Raw genomic sequence first — 13452 nt, 5'->3', positions numbered from 1 at the left:
TCTTTGGTTGTTGGTCTGGTTGACTTCTTATCTCTTTATCAAGAATTTCAGATTTTGCATTGTTATCCTTTAAGTTTCTTGCACAAGCCTGTGAACTAGATTCTCCTTTAATAGTTTCATGAAAGCCAAAGCCAGATTTAATGGAGGGAGACCTTTGACTACTAAGAATGTTATCCAAAATCTTAGTACTATCTTGAAATCTCAATTGTTTATCCTTTTCTGCTAGCTTACCTTCTAGAATACTTACCTCAACCTCTTTTTCACCTCTAGTCTTTTCCAATTGAGTTCTCAACTCAATGATCTCCTTCTTAAGCTCGTTTTCTTATTCTTCAAATACTTGAAGAATCTCCACATATCATTTGTTTGAATTTTCAAGATTAGATTTGAGAGAGATAATCTTTGCTTCTAGTCCTTCACATTAACCGATTCTTTCTTTAAGCTCCTCGGTTGTTGTATCCTCTTCATTTACTTTATTTCTCAATGACGCTACTTCATCTTCCAGTCTTTGACATTGATCTTCTTTTTCCTTATACTGATTTCTCATTCCTTCTTCAATTTTGTTTCCTTCTTCCAACTGATTCTTTAACCTGATAATCTCTTCTTTGTAGGTACATTCCTTTTCATCAAATAGTTGTAGTAACTTTTGATGATCTGTATTCTCATCTGTGAGCTTTTTGATTTCTACTTCTAGAGCCATTATTTTTGAATTTGATTTTCTGCATAATGACTATATTCACTTTTACCCAAGAGGGCAATATCAATTGATTCATTATCATCATCACTACATAAGATGAAAAATGTGCAATCATTAGTATAATGGTTATTACGCCCACAATTAAGACAAGAATCAATACATGGTAATTCCTCATCACTATCTTCACTATCTTCTTCATTCTTAATCAACAAAAAACGGGGTGTCCCTGTATCTGAGTATTTGTTGACATCTATAACAATAACTGAATCTGATATATTGCTTTCACTGCCACAATTTTCTTGTACTGACTTCTTCCTTTGCGTTGTCTTCTTCTTTTGCTTCTTTCCCATTGTTATTGATCCACTCTCAAGTGGTTAAGCTTCTATTGGAGTGACCTGCTCTGATTCCAATTGTTAGGAAAAATATTTGGGGCGGGGGGCGGGGGGGTGTTAGGGGGTTGAATCAATATTTTTAATTCACTTTTAACTTTTCATTTCATATCCTGAATTCTGTACGCTACTGTTCTTTATGGAACCAACGTGTGTATGCGTCTTTAGTAAAGGAAAACAACATATACCTGGTTTACTTAATTTATTATCAATTCCATTAGTGAGTTAACTGTAACCATTGCATTATTGATTCATTAACCATCCAATATGTAGTAAATAATAGATAAATCACAACACATAAGCAACACACTTGGAACACCAGGATTTTAGGTGGAAGCCCAACGTAGGAGAAAACCACTGCTACCGCTGTCTTTGTCTTCTCCTTTAATTATAATGAAAACTTCTATACATCTTGTATTGATAGACTCTTACCAGCACGCAGGCACCCACCCATCTCCACTCGTTCTCCAGCACCCACTGGAACGGAGCTACAACCACCTGATCTTGTTTATCGACTCCTACTGGAAGGGAGCGCCTACCCCCTAAACAAGTTTACTAGCTACCACTAGAAGGAAGCTCCAACTCCCTTACTGAACGCTCCAACCCTTAGCACCTTGTGGACCACGTTTTATAATATTTCAGACTGGATCCTCCTGTTAATGATCAAACAACCTATAGGCCACCTTTCATCATATTTTCAAATTGGATCGACACCAACAATAAGCTCAATATCAATTAACCACTCTGAAACCAAATACTGAATCAAATCATCCAATTACTGAACAAGCTAAGATACCATACTGAATCATAGAATACTGAGTCAATATTGAATCACCATAACTAGATCATACACACAACCACTCATCAATATACCATGGAAACAAAGTGCTATCACTGCAAACCCTAACCAGATTTACTTCATAATGTAAATGCCACTGTTCTAAATCATATATGCGTATATACATGCTTCCTCTATATAACACCTATGTACAAATCTCAGATTACTAAACATTGAATCATTGAATAATAGTAACAATGAATCACATACTAAACCATTCACAGATCATTGAACCATATCCAATCACACTTCTGCAACATTAGAACTGATCAATATTTCAATCCACAATTAAGTCAACCCAATCAACACTGCCAGACAAAGATCAACATGATCAAGACATCATTGACAAACAACAACAAATATAAAAAACATCATCAACTATCAACATCAAGCAACAATTCAAACCCTGGTACATATACGTGACTTCCACAAGATAGATTAGAGTATGTACGCGATTACCATGCACAACACGCACGTATAGATTTCAACACACTGAATAAATTATCACAAGATTTATAAGCATCACTACTGAACCACATCTGCGTACGTACGCCGCTGACTAGAAGCAAACCAACGTACAAATCTTAAATTACTGAATCATACCTTCACTACATATCACAACATCTGTCAAACCCAAATCTCAGCACACACGCTGTTACAATCACACATCATTATATGCAGATCATACCATCATCATAGATCTATCATTATTAGCTACAAACATAAACAAATCAAGCAATGTGTATTCATTTCAGATCTGTCAGATCTGAGCCATCTCCATGCTCCCTGATGCACACTTGCTCCAGATTAAATCACACATGAATAAACCATTTACTTGCACACATAACATCTTGATCTCTATCTTCTTATATAGCCTTTGCCTTAACCAATACCTCAGGTAAATCCTTTCGTAACGTTGTTCGTATTTGTTGATATGATCAAATAAACATTGCCACTCCAATTAATATGGGCCAATACCATGTTAATGACCCCCGGTATCTAGATTTCCATGGTTCATATTTTGTACGCAACTTTACTTACAAGACCTGTGTATGTATGCGACCCTTCTTCACAAGAATCACGTATACTTTCTCAAACTTCACTTTTGTCATCCATTTGTAACTAATATGCCATTTCTCTGTCCATATCCACTGTAACATCTGTACCAAATATTCGTGATAGCTGCATTAGTTCCATGACCATCATATTGATATCAAGTACATGTTTGTTAAACAAGTTTCCATCAAGGACAACACATTAGCTATAATGCCAACATTATCTAGTTGGACCCAACTAAAGGTCCCATGGTGAAATTCCCTTTTTGATATGGCCAGTTTTGAAGTCTGAGATTGAAAGACTTATGGATGAACTTTTCGAAGTTGGGATGATATACCTAGTAAAATCCCTTATGCTACTTCGATTGTCTCAAAAAAGGAAAATGATTGTTCTTATTTCTTTTGTATTGATTATTGAGCACTTAATTAGATCATCAAGAATATGTTCCCCATGCCCTGCAAGATTGTCCAATAGACAAGCTACATAGTGCTATTTTTTTTCTAAGACTAGTATAAGATCAATATTAGGATAAGTTATGGAAACTTCCAAATTTGGTTATTGCAATTTAGCTTCTAGGATACTCCTATCTCATTTTATGATTTCATGAACAAGGTGTTTGGTAAGCACCCCCCCAAATTGTTCTAGTTTTATTTTATGATATAATCATATAAAAAAGCATTCACATAATATCTCAAGCATTTGGATATTGTATTAATCACTTAGCACATCATAAGATCTATAAAAAAGAATTATCCATGACTTTCCTTGAATACCTTGGCCATATTATATTTGCAAAGGCTATTTTATTATCATTGCCAATGTTCAATCCACTAAGCAAAAGAGTGCTTATGGCCCTTAATAAGCTTCATGGATGTCTGGGCTTTGTGGCATTTTATCATAGAAATATCTACAATTTATTTGCTATTACTCATCCTATGACTAAATTAACAAAGATGGATGCCTTTTGATGAGCAATTAAGGCATATTGATATTTTGGGAGATGAAAGGAATCCCTTACTTTAGCAATGTTGTTTATGATCCCGCAACATAAATATCACATTTGATAAGCATATTGTTTTAGTATTATTTTATTGAAAAATACTACACATATTTACAAAAGAAGTTTACATTTGAAAATAGTAGAATGGTATACAATGGTATCCACATCCTCTTCATTAAAGCAACTAGAACACCAATAAAATTTGAATAGGCACCAATGTCTAATTTTGACATCTTTTATCAACAAAAACCCTTTATCCCACAGTTGCATATGTACCTTTTTTTCTCCACAAAGGGCAAAAGGTAGACAAATATGTACTCCATTCTTGAAACATTATTACATTGAAGCTTCTAGAGAACAAAGCATAAATTCTCAAGTAGTGCCCATTGCCAAATACCCCTAAGAGAAGTACAAACCATGAATTCAAAGTCACCTAATGAAAAATTCATGCCAATGAAGATGCCCTTGTATGGGCTTTGTGGCATTTGATCATAGATATATCTACAATTTATTTGCTATTACTCATCCTATGACTAAATTAACAAAAATGGATGCCTTTCGATGAGCAATTAAGGCATATTGATATTTTGGGAGATGAAAGGAATCCCTTACTTTAACAATGTTGTTTATGGTCCCGCAACATAAATATCACATTTGATAAATATATATTTTTTTAGTATTATTTTATTGAAAAATACTACACATATTTACAAAAAAAGCTTACATTTGAAGATAATAGAATGGTATACAATGGTATCCACATCATCTTCATTAAAGCAACTAGAACACAATAAAATTTGAATAAGCACCAATGTCTAATTTTGACGTCTTTTATTAAAAAAACCCTTTATCCCACAGTTGCATATGTACCTTTTTTTCTCCACAAAAGGCAAAAGGTAGACAAATATGTACTCCATTCTTGAAACATTATTACATTGAAGCTTCTAGAGAAAAAGCATAAATTCTTAAGCAATGCCCATTGCCAAATACCCCTAAGGGAAGTACAAACCATGAATTCAAAGTCACCTGACAAAAAATTCATGCCAATGAAGATGTCAGTGTTGTCATTTATGGCCATATGAATTGAATATATATATAGACAGAATCCCAAGAAGCATTGGACCCAAGGAGCAGTCCCAAGGAGCAAGAGGAGCAGTACCAAAGAGAAGAGCGAGAAGTAGTTCAAAGAGAAGCCAAGAGTAGGAGCCAAGACAAGCCAAGGAGGAGTAGATCCAAGACAAGACCACATATGCCCAAAAGAAAGAGCCAAAAGTGAAGAACAGTGATATCGGAGAAATATCATATCGACATTTTTTTTATTGTGTGTCACCACTCTGACTTCGATCCTCGACTCCAACCTCTGATCTTCGACTCTGATCTCTGATCTCCGAATCCAATCTCTGATCTCAGACTCTGATCTCCGATCTTCGACCCTGATCTCCGACTCCGATCCTCGACTCCGATCTCCGATTTCCGACTTCGATCCCCGACTCTGATCTCCGATATGGACCTCCGATCTCCAACTTCCGATATGTGGATCCAACTTGATTTAAGTTAACAATTTAATTATTAAATTACATCTGCCACTTTATCGAATCTTTTGAATGGCACCTCCGATAAGACCCTCTGATTGCCGATATGGTTGCAGACATGATTGGTTTTATCATAATGGTTTTAATACAATATTGCGTTCGCCTCGTTGGAAATTTCCTATATCGCAAATTTTGCACGTCGTGTCGTGTTAAAGCTTTCGATACAAACCTCTGATGCACATACAAAGAAAAATATTTTTTGACGTCTAGGCGACCTACACTCTTTGTTCAAATTATCTTTCGGATACATCGCATAAGGATTCTGGTTCGAAACGTCGATGAAAAAGAATCCTTATGCGATGTATCCGAAAGATAATTTGAACAATGATGAAACTCGCAAAAACCTCAAAGACAAGACCTACACTCTATCTCTCAAGTCGACTTCCTCCATAGGTCATGTCTCTTCACTTCAAGGTGAAACATATATACTCGGATCTTCATTTCACAATCGTCCAATTCGGTGATCTATCGCAGAGAGTAAGACACAGTTCACAACTCATGAACTTTACATTGCCGAGGAAAAGAAGCTAAATGCCAAGAAGAGGAAGCAAATTATAATTGGGTTAAAAATTGATGAAACTATATCTTGGACCTGTGGACAATCTCACGTGGAGGGATCAAACTTGCGAACAAGTGTGTGGACAGTTATATGTGGAAGCTCGGACTTTGAAAGGCTCAAACCTGTAGCTTAAAGGCTTGGAGTTACAGTCACTTGTGGAGCTTAAACTACACATCGGATCCATGATTGCTTTAAGGACAATCCCCTGTGGCTTACAGTTCGTATTTGCAGCTTGCGTATTGTTCAAATTAGTGGCTTACACAGTTCAGACCTGTGGAACTGTGGCACACATAAGCTCAGAACTGCAGTGACTCGATCGGTGGAGGTTTGGACCAATTATGGCTCAGACTTGTAACAAACTTATGTGTGACACGTCAGACTTGAAACCTCTACGCACTCTTGAATAGTGAAGAACTCGTGGCCTTAAACAATGAAAATTTTGAAGGCTTGAACAATGATAAATTTGGAGGATTGAACAATGAAGAACTTGGAGCCTAGAACAATGCTAAACTTGCAGGATTGAACAGTGAAGAACTTGAAGCTTTGGATAGTGAAGAACACTCCTATTTGGATCTTGAACAATGGACATATTAGGAGTCTGTGGCAATCTGGCTATTGAAGGAAGTCCTGAAGTTTTTGAAAGTAAGTCATTCATATATTTTGTTTGTTAAAAATTGGAGGGTTGATGCCCTCGAGGTTGGAGCCTCTAAAAATAGGGTTGGAGCCTTGAGAAGGATAGGGTTGGAGCCTCTAAAAATAGGGTTGGAGCCTTGAGAAGGATAGGGTTGGAGCCCTAGAGGTTGGAGCCTCACAAAAGTCCAAGTTGGTGCTTGGCAACAAGTTGGAGCCTGGAGGATTAAAGGGTTGGTGCCCTCAAACATCATTATACTCAAATTTTTGTAAAAGAGGATTGGTGTCCTCACTTGTTTATAATAGAATCCTTATTATTTATTTTTCTGATTATGATTGTGAAGAATCTTAACTGGTAAACATAACAATTGAAAAGAAACACTGATTCACCCCCTCTCAATATTTCCAACAATTGGTTTCAGAGCCAACTTCTTCATAACCAACCTAATAGCTAGAAGAAGGATTCTTAAGTCACAATGAAGAATCAAGATTCAGGAAACATTCCCCAATTTGATGGAACAAACTTTGGCTTTTGGAAGTGTAGGATGACATTCTATTTAACGTCTCTTGGACTTGAAGTATGGTAATCAGTTACTGATGGGTATAAAGTTCCAGCTACACCACCAACAGATCAGGATGAACGAAAAGTTTATATAGCAAATGCCAAAGCACTAAATTCCATAACAAGTGGAATTACTGATTCAGAATTTACAAAAGTTATGAACTATGATTCTGCAAAGGCAACTTGGGACAAAATTATTGCTATCTATGATGGAGACTCCAAGGTCAAAAAGGCAAAACTCCAAACACATAGAAGACAATTTGAGAGTCTTAAGATGGATGGTGAAGAAGATATTGCAACCTTTTTCCTTTGAGTCGATGAAGTTGTTAGATCACTTATAGGTTTAGGGGAAACCGTTGAAGAAAGAAAAATTATCTAAAAGGTTTTGAGATCACTTCCAGAAAGTTTTGATTCCAAAGTCAGTGCCATAGAAGAAATGAAGGACTTGGATGACCTAAAAATGGACAAACTTCATGGGATTCTCATTGCATATGAAATGAGAAAAGGAATCCCTAACTCCAAGGAAGCTGCATTCAAAGCTTCAAGGTCATCAAAGAAAGGGAAAAATTATAATTATAGCAGCGATGATTCCGACACTGAATCTAAACTAGCTAAATTCATAAGAAAACTAAGGAAAGGGTCCAAGCTCATAGGAAAGTATCCTCTCATTTGTTTTAAATATCGAAGAATAGGACATTATGCTACAAAATGTCCTCATAAACACGATAATGATGATGAAGATGAATATAAAAAAGAAGATGTTCAAGAAGAAAGGGTTTAACAAGAAGAATTTCTTCACCAAACAAGTTGACTCTGATGAAGAAGAATTCAAGATTACTAAGAAGAAATCAACTAAAAATACCTTTCTACATAAAAGAGATGATGATGAGTCCGATAAAGAAGATAACTATGCTAGAAACAATGAAGTATTATTTATGGCATTTACAAATGAAGATGATTCCGAACAGGAAGAAGGAAATGTGGATGATTTACTAATGAGGGCCATTGAAGAAAATGATAAATTATGAAAGAAGGTCATTTCTCTTAAAGTGGAAAAAGAGGAAGCAAAAAGGAAGGAAGAATTCTTGAACAATAAACTAAAAGAAAGAGAAGAAATTTGCGAAAAACATGAAGCTGAAATTGTTTCCCTAAGAAAAGAGTTGGATCAAGTTAAAAAGAGTTGGCAAAGCTCTCAAAATCTTGATAACATCCTTAATACTCAAATACCTCAACATGACAAGTCTAGAATTGGTTTCAAAGGAGAATCATCAAGTACAAAGGAGAATGTAAAAATCCAAAGAAGTTAGCTGACATCCTTTGTAGTAATCCAAAAGAGGAGAAGCCATCCCACCAAGAGCAAAGGTCCATCTTTAACAACCCAAGGAATGAAAGAAGGCTACCTCCAAGGAAGAATACTACATCAAGTCAAAGCTATCCTAACAAGTATCAAACAATCTTTCTTACTTATTGCTTTCATTGCAAAAACTTTGGTCATCAAGCTAAGCATTGCAAAGCTCATAAGGATAATATTTCAAGATATAATATCAATCATCAAAGCAAGCCACGTAGTCTAAAAGCACAAGGATGGATCAAGACTTACAATTCATTTGATCCTTTGGCTAAGTATGATCTTGCTTGCTCAAAATGCAATGATTATGGCCATGATACACAAAATTGTTCATTCGAAAGAGAAGAATTGAAGGAGGAACCCACTACTGATAAATGCGATCTAGCTTTATGTGCACATAGTGATGAAAATCAATGGTTTGTGGATAGTGGATGTTCAAGACACATGACAGCTGAACAAAATAAGTTTATCTCGTTAAATAAGAAGGATGGAAATGTATCTTTTGGAAGTGGATCTACTAAAATCGCTGGAAAAGGCACTGTTGCTCTTGTTAATGAAAAGGGAAAAGCTCAAAATGCACTACTAGTGGAAGGGCTCAAACACAATCTTTTAAGTGTTAGCCAGATTTGTGACCAAGGGCATAATGTTGTCTTAAGTACTAAAGGTTATGAGATGAGGAATTCCTCCTCAGGAGAACTTGTGGCAAAAGGAGTAAGAACACCAAACAACATATATATTTTGATTAAAATTAAAGAAGATAAATGCTATATAAGTTGAGTAGATGAAAATTGGTTATGGCACAAACGATTGGGGCATCTAAACTTTGATAACATGGTTAATATCAGTAAAACAAATGCAGTAAAGGACATTCCAAAAATTGTCAAGCCAGATCAAGTTGTGTGCGGTCCACGTCAACATGGAAAGCAAACTAGAACCCACTTCAAGACTAAGGAGACTCAACATCAAAACCTTTGGAGATCATACATGCAAATTTATTTGGACCAACTCCAACTCCAACTCTACAAGGCGAAAGGTACTTTACTCTATTTGTTGATGACTATACTAGAAAGATGTGGGTATTCTTATAAAGTTTAAATCCGAAGCATTTGAATGTTTTAAGAATTACAACAATAAGGCTTCAAGAAGGGAGTGGCAGGAAGCAATCTCTACATGAAGATGGACAGAGATAAACTACTAGTCACTCTTGTATACGTTGATGATTTGATTTTTTCCAGCAACGATGATGGGATGAGCTATGAATTTGCTCAAAATATGTCGAAAGAGTTCGAAATGTTAATGATTGGTGAGTTGTTTTACTTCCTTGGACTACAAGTAACTCAAACTACAACATGTATGTTCATATCTCAAGCAAAATACCTTAAAGAAATGCTTAAAAGATATGGCATGGAATAATGTGCACCTATGAGTACACCGATGACCACAGATTGCAAATTGAACAAAGATGATGAATCCCTCTTGGTAGATGCAACTCTTTACAAGTCAATAATTGGAGCTCTCCTATACTTAACTACTACAAGACCTGATATTATGCAAACAGTAGGAATGGTGGGAAGATTTCAATCAACTCCTAAGCAATCCCATTTGTTGGCAGTGAAGAGAATTCTCAAATACTTGAAAGGTACTCCTGATTTTGGTCTATGGTATCCCAAAAGCACAACTCTTACCGTGACAACTTACACCGATGTTGATTGGGCTGGAAGCATAGATGATCGAAAAAGTACCAACGGAAATGCATTCTTCATGGGAGATTGTCTAGTATCTTGGCTCAACAAAAAACAATCTTCTATATCTCTCTCCACAGCTGAAGCCAAATATATAACTGCTGCAGATTGTTGTACACAAATACTGTGGATAAAGGAAGCATTGAAATATGTCAACATAGATACTAATCAACCAATCACCATCTATTGTGACAATATCAATGCCATCAACCTTTCAAAGAATTCGGTAATGCACTCAAAGACCAAACATATTCCAATCAAATACCACTTTCTCCGTGAACAAGTTGTTGAACAGAATATCAAGTTGGAATACGTCTATACAAAGGAGTAAATTGCAGATATCTTTACAAAACCCCTTCCAAGAGAAGCATTTGAATATCTTTGCTAAAAGATGGGGGTCATTGCCTTTGCATCACATTAAGAGAACACATTGACAAGAGTAGAAGAAACATGACAGGGGGAGCAGCTAGATAGGGGGAGTACTTGGGCACCCCATTTGCCATTGATGCCAAAGGGGGAGAGAATACAGAAAGGAGAGGATCCAAGAAAAGGAGTATATTTCCATCAATGACAAAGGGGGAGATTGTTGAGATGTCAGTGTTGTCATTGATGGCCATGAATTGATATATATATATATATATATATATATATATATATATATATATATATATATCCCAAGAAGCATTGGACCTAAGGAGCAAGAGGAGCAGTACCAAAGAGAAGATCGAGAGGCAGTTCAAAGAGAAGCCATCGGGAGCTAAAGGAAAGCCATCGTAAGCCAAGAGTAGGAGCAAAGACAAGCCAGGGGGGAGCAAATCCAAGAGAAGACCGCATATGCCCAAAAGAAAGAGCCAAAAGTGAAGAACAATGATATCAGAGAAATATCATATCAACGTTTTTTATTATGTGTCACCACTTCGACTTCGATCTCCAACTCCAATCCCCGACTCTGATCTACGATCTCTAACTCCAATCTTTGATCTTTGATCTCTGACTTCGATCTCCAATATGCAATATGGACCTTCGATCTCCGACTTTCGATATACAGATCTGACTTGATTTAAGTTAACGATTTAATTGTTAAATCACCTCTGCCACTTTATCAGATCTTTTGAATGGCACCTCCGATAAGACCCTTTGATAGCTAATTGCCAATATGGTTGCGGACTCGATTAGTTTTATCATAACAATTTTAATATAATATCGTGTCTGCCTCGTCAGAACTTTCCTATATCGCAAGTTTTGCACGTCGTGTCATGTTAAAAGCTTCTGACACAAACCTTCAATACACATACAAAGTCCTTTTTTTTGACGTCTAGCCGACCTATACTCTATCTCTCAAGTCGGCTTCCTCCATAGGTCATGTCTCTTCACTTCAAGGTGAAATCCATATATATATGTACTCGGATCTTCATTTCACAATCGTCCAATTCGGTGATCTATCGCAAAGAGTAAGACACAGTTCACAACTCGTGAACTTTACAGCACTGAGGAAAAGAAGCTAAAGGCCGAGAAGAGGAAGCAAATTTTGATTGGGTTAAAAATTGATGAAACTATATCTCGGACCTGTGGACAGTCTCACGTGGAGGGATCAGATCTGCGAACAAGTGCATGCATAGTTATCTGTGGAAGCTCGGACTTTGAAAGGCTTGGCGTTATAGTCACCTATGGAGCTCAGACTACACATCGAATCCATGTTACTTTAAGGACAATCACCTGTGGCTTACAGTTTGGATTTGCAGCTTGCATATTGTTCAGATTATTGGCTCACATAGTTCAAACCTATGGAACTGTGGGACACATAAGCTCAGAACCGTGGTGACTCGATCGATGGAGGTTTGGACCAATTATAGCTCGGACCTGTAACAAACTTATGTGTGACACGTCAGAGTTGAAACCTATGTGCACTCTTGAATAGTGAAGAACTCGTGGCCTTGAAAAATGAAACTTTTGAAGGCTTGAACAATGAAGACCCTGGAACCTAGAACAATGCTGAACTCGAAGGATTGAACAATGAAGAACTTGAAGCTTTGGATAATGAAGAACACTCCTATTTGGATCTTGGACAATGGACAAATTAGGAGTCTGTGGCACTCTGACTATTGAAGGAAGTCCTGAAGTTTTTGAAAGTAAGTCATTCATATATTCTATTTGTTAAAAATTGGAGGGTTGGTGCCCTAGAGGTTGGAGCCTCTGAAAATAGCGTTGGAGCCTTGAGAAGGATAGGGTTGGAGCCTCACAAAAGTCCAAGTTGGTGTTTGGCAACATATTGGAGCTGGAGGATTGAAGGATTGGTGCCCTCAAACATCATTGTACTCAATTTTTTGTAAAAGAGGATCGGTGTCCTCACTTGTTTATAATAAAATCCTTATTTTTTATTTTTCTGATTATAATTGTGAAGAATATTAACTGGAAAACATAAGCATTGAAAAGAAACACTGATTCACCCCCCTCTCAATATTTCCAACAATACAATGGTATCCACATCCTCTTCATTAAAGCAACAAGAACACCAATAAACTTTGAATAAACACCAATGTCTAATTTTGACATCTTTTATCAACAAAAACCCTTTATCCCACAGTTGCATATGTACCTTTTTTTTTCCACAAAAGGCAAAAGGTAGACAAATATGTACTCCATTCTTGAAACATTTTTACATTGAAGCTTCTAGAGAACAAAGTATAAATTCTCAAGCAGTGCCCACTGCCAAATACCCCTAAGAGAAGTACAAACCATGAATTCAAAGTCACCTGACAAGAAATTCATGCCAATGAAGATGCCCTTGAAGAATTGCAAACGAATTAGTATGAACATGTCCCCAATGAAACCTAGCTAAAGGGTAGTCCCAATATAAATGCTTCTATCATTTTCACCTCGAGATAGGAAGGACAAAACCCATATGAAAATCCATTTTAGCCAGGCAACCCTTATAAGGAAGACCGTAATAGAGCATTGGCCAAGCAAATACTCGTAGCAGTTAGGACACCCTCAACAACCACACTATGCAATCTTCAAATCCAATGACTCTTAGCATGATAA

Source organism: Pinus tabuliformis, chromosome Q (assembly GCF_031772625.1).
Source record: "Pinus tabuliformis cultivar Carrire ecotype Pingquan chromosome Q, CPIR1, whole genome shotgun sequence".
Lineage (NCBI taxonomy): Eukaryota > Viridiplantae > Streptophyta > Pinopsida > Pinales > Pinaceae > Pinus > Pinus tabuliformis.
This window is presented reverse-complemented; position numbering follows the sequence as displayed.